Source organism: Tenrec ecaudatus, chromosome 2 (assembly GCF_050624435.1).
Source record: "Tenrec ecaudatus isolate mTenEca1 chromosome 2, mTenEca1.hap1, whole genome shotgun sequence".
NCBI classification, from domain to species: Eukaryota; Metazoa; Chordata; class Mammalia; order Afrosoricida; family Tenrecidae; genus Tenrec; species Tenrec ecaudatus.
The window spans coordinates 125,189,307-125,194,224 of NC_134531.1; positions in this window are offsets into that span (position 1 = coordinate 125,189,307).

The following is a 4,918-nucleotide window of genomic DNA, read 5'->3' on the forward strand; positions in this document are numbered from 1 at the left end:
AAAAGTAGTCCCCACAGTCCCACAATATTTAGCTAGTTTGTTCATTCATTCATTGTACATCTTCTTTCACTAGGATATGTTTTAAGAGAATAAAGATATTACCTGTGTTATTCATGACTAGTTCCCAAACCTACCATACCATGTACTTAAAAATATTTGAGGAATGACATGAAGATATTAAGGGAAGCAAATGAGAGAATAGAAAATGAACTAAAAGGAAAGCTTTTCAAATAGAGCAAGAGAATGACTGTGGGAAACCGCTGTGGCCTGCTATGCTCGAATTCTAGGCCTACTTCCTGTTCATAAATAAGTTTCGCTTTTATATGTAAGTTTTGTGTTCCTGACTGCTGCCCTAGTTCCCCGTAGTGACGGAGGCTGTTGTGCAAGCTGACCTTTCTGCCCATTGGATAAGAACGCAGCCCATTCATTGGCTTGTTAACATATCATATTAAGAATATGGTGGGCTTTGCAGTACATCTGGCGCACCTTAATCTGCATGCGGACTTCGTTGAGAACTGTTGCGCGCCTTATTACCATACCCAGAACATGTAAGTGATTGGCCCTTGTTTAGTATGCTTCATTAGAATATGCACCTACCAGTTCCTCCTTGTTGGAGATATATACCCCGAGCTTCGCCCTAATAAATGAGCTTGATCAGCAACTTGACTTGCTCCATGCCTCCCTGTCTTTCTTTCTTTTCATCCAGGTTCGCCTTTCTCTCTAGGGTCCTGCCCGTGTGTCCCGCGGGACGGGACACGACAAATAACTATACCAAAAAATGCTTGATTTCATCTATTTTTTATTGCTACAGATGAAAAAAATAGGTTAGGAAAGGGTAGGAGTCGGTGGAATGTAATAACATAAAATAAAATATGAACTCTTTTAAAATATTTAAGAGGCTTTGTGAGAAATATACTTTATCTAAGTATTAATAAAATTATTTCACTTAAACCAGTCATTTAGAAATAAATTCTGGGATGAAAGTATCTCACAAGGCAATCGAAATAGAATAAATATGGATTTAATATGTAACATCTTAAATAAACCTGCAATTCCAGAATATTAGGATTTTAATGAGCTGGCAGGAATAAATGGTGCATTAATATCAAGGTAAAATGGAAGAATGTCTTCATTGTATTGCTTAGTGGCTCTGACTCAGCTACCTATGACCAACAAGACAAAACACCCCCCTGTCTTGAGCCATTTTCGCAGCCAGGATCATGTTGATTGTTCCAATGATTGTGTCACTTCATATCATTTAGGAATTATTATGTTTTGCTGACTTCTGTTTTACTTAACACGATGTCTTCTCCCAGAGACTGCTCTCTCCACATCACATGCCCAAAGTATATGTGACTAGGTCTCCCCAACCTCACTAATAAGAATTTTTGCTGTGTTTTATCCAAGACAGATGTATTTGGGTTTTGGCAGTACAATGTACTTTTATGATTTTTTGCCAACATAATAATTCAGAAAATCCAGTTATTCTTCTGCCTTGCCTAATCACTATCCACCTTTGGCATGCACCATGAGCCAGTTGCTCCTTATTCCTATAAGTGAAATCCTTGCTTTTAACACTTTAAATAAATTTCTTAAACAATAGATTAGCCCATCTTTTGGTTTCCTGACTCCTGTTTCAATGAGCATTGATTGTGGGTCCAAGCAAAAGTGCCTCATAGGTCATGAGAATTTGTGAAACTAGAAAAAGATCGTATCTGAAGGCTGTCGTTATTGTCAGGACCAATGAGAGGATTCCAAGACATAGCAGTACATAGCAGTACAACAGAACAAAGCACCGGACGGTCCAGCAGCAGCCTCAAAAGAGCTCCTGTGTTTTAGCCCATGGTTTCAGCCACTGTGTGAATCCCTATGTCCGTGGTCTTCCTCTTTTTCACTACCCCTCTACTTTACCAGGTATAATGCCCTTTCCCAGGGACTGATCTTCCCTGACAATATATGCAAAGTACATTAAATAAAGTCTCACCAACCTGGCCTCTAAGAGCATTCTGGCTGTACTTCTTTCAAGACAGACTTTTTTATTCTTTGGCACTTGATATATCCCTTGGTACTTTCAACAGTCTTCTCGAGCACTACTATTCAAATGCATTGAATCTTCCTCAATCTTCCTTATCGAAAAGTTCAACTTTCATGGGCACATGAGGCTATTGAAAATACCACAGTTTGGGTCAGGTGCACCTTAGTCTTCACTGCACCATCCTCCTTGCTTCTCAAAATTCAAGAAGTCTTGGGCAGCAGATTTACCCACTGCAATGCATCATATGACCTCTTGACTGCTTATTCCACGAGCAATGATCATCAATAGAATCAAGACAAAATCCTGGACCGCTGCAATCATTTTCTCTTTTTATCATGATGTTAACTAATGGTCAAGTTGTGAAAATTTTGGTTTTCCTTAAATTGATTTGTATTCCATACTGGAGGTTTCAATCCTTGACCTTCATCAGCAAGTGTTTTAGTCCTCACCCTCGGCAAACAAGGTTGTGTTATCAGCATATCACAGGTTGTTAATAAGTCTCCCTCCAATCCTGATAGAACATTCTTCTTCATATAATACAGCTTCTTTGATTGTTTTGCTCAGCATACAGACTGAATCAGTCTGGTGAAAGGATGTACTCCTGATGGTCTGTTCCACAGTCATGGCCTCTTTTACCTGCTGGTAGTGAACATCTCCATTGTTTCTCACAACAGATGAAATCAATTTGATTTCTACGCATTCTATCTGGATAAGGTTGGAAAAAGGTTATTTGCTATGAAGAAGTCGTTGGTCTTAAAAATTCTATCATGCAACCTCCAGCTTCTTTTCTATTACCAAGGTCATAGTTTCCAAGTACTGTTCCTTCCTATTTGTTTCTAACTTTTGAATTTCCATGGCCAGTAATTATTGATGCAGATTGATTGCATGTTTGTTCAACTTCACACTGAAGACTTGGAATAATTCTTCAATTTCTTCGTCACTAGCATTAGTGGCTGGTGCATGAATTTGAATCTAGTTGTACCGTTTGGATTTCCTTGTATATGGATAGATAGCTTCCTATCACAAACAGCATTGTGCTTCTGGACCTTGAAATGTTCTCTGATGATGAATATAATGGGATTCCTTTTAAATCTGTCACTCCAAGCACGATTTTCTGATACAAAATCGCCAATATCAGCCCATTTCAGCTCACTAATCAATCTTTATCTGTCCCATTTCATTTTTAATGACTTCTAATTTCCTAAGATTCATACTTTGTACATTCCAAGTTTGAATTATTAATAGATATTTTCAGCTATGGCTCCTCATTTTGAGTTGTGCATCCTCAGCATTGCCCCATCAGCAAATGAAGGCTCCAAAGACTTGACTCCCACAGGTGTTACTCCATTTTTATAACTACAGTCAACCCTACTTTGACCAAAGACTTGACTCCCACAGGTGTTACTCCATTCTTATAACTACAGTCAACCCTACTTTGACCAAAGACTTGACTCCCACAGGTGTTACTCCATTCTTATAACTACAGTCAACCCTACTTTGACCAAAGACTTGACTCCCACAGGTGTTACTCCATTCTTATAACTACAGTCAACCCTACTTTGACCAAAGACTTGACTCCCACAGGTGTTACTCCATTCTTATCATTACGGTCAACCCTACTTTGACAAGGAAGCTCTCCCTCAGTCATCTTTGAATGCCACCCAGCTGGAGAGGCTCATCTTCTGACATGATCTACAACAATATCCTAGTGCTCTTCCTTAGGTTTTCAATGTCTGGCAATTTTTCACTAATATCCACAAGGGTTTCAGTGGATAATTCCTCAGATGTGACCAACTGATTCCTTCTTCATACTCTCTTCTTAGTCTGGAAGCTCTGCTAAATCCCATGTATTTTGGTTACCCTGCTGTTATTTGAAATATTAGTTTCATAGCTTCTTGCATCACAGCAACAAACAAGCAACATAGCAACACACTGCAGTATGACAAGCTGACAGAACAGCAGTGGAAAAACAGAAGCTTAGCTCTGTCAGTTTCTTCCTAGTGACTTCCTCTGGGGTCTCCTTGGTTCATTGGTATTCTCTGGCTTGTAGATAGTTCTCACTTTGCATATATCTAAATAGCAGTTCCTAAATCCAAAAGATAACATCTTGTTTTTAAGAAATTCTCAGTTGTCTTTGTACACTGTCAAAACTCACATAGGTAAATTTTTCCTGGATAAATGATGAATTGTCAACATTTTCAGCTTAAAAATCCATATCTTACATCATTGGTATGCTCCGAACGCAATAGCACCAAGAATACAGTTCTGTCTTCCACGAGCATTTACTATGTTACGAACATTTTCAAGCAGTTCAAGAAACCCTTCTTTCCATGGAAAAAGTTGGGAAGACAGATAAACAAGCAAACAATTACATTCAAGAAGGATCAGAATCAAGCAGGTGTAATGTCAAGTGTAAGGAGAGGAAGAGGTGAATAAATACATAATTTTTATGTCTATCTTGATAAAAAGAACTTCAAATTGCTCCCTTCTTTTTTCCTACCTAGAAATTTTGTATTAAAAAAAAGACATTTGTTAATGTGACTTTGTTTTATTTTCATCCAGGCTGTTTGAAACTGTTTTAATGTTGGAAGATCAGGCTACTGAAGAGAGAACAATAAACCAATAGATAATACAATTGGGAAGCTTCTGAGAAAACAAAATTTTGTTAATTATAATAGCTACATAAACAAAATGTGAGCACATTGCGGCTGTAGTGTGCACTAAATGTTCATTCTTTCCATTAAAAAATATTACGTTTCATTGCTTAACAAAACGAGAGGCATAAGACCCAGGTTAAAAGCCTGGCTGCGAACCAAACAGCCAGTTTTGAATCCAGCAGCTACACTTCAGGAAAATGGTGTGGAAATCTATTTCTATAAAGAT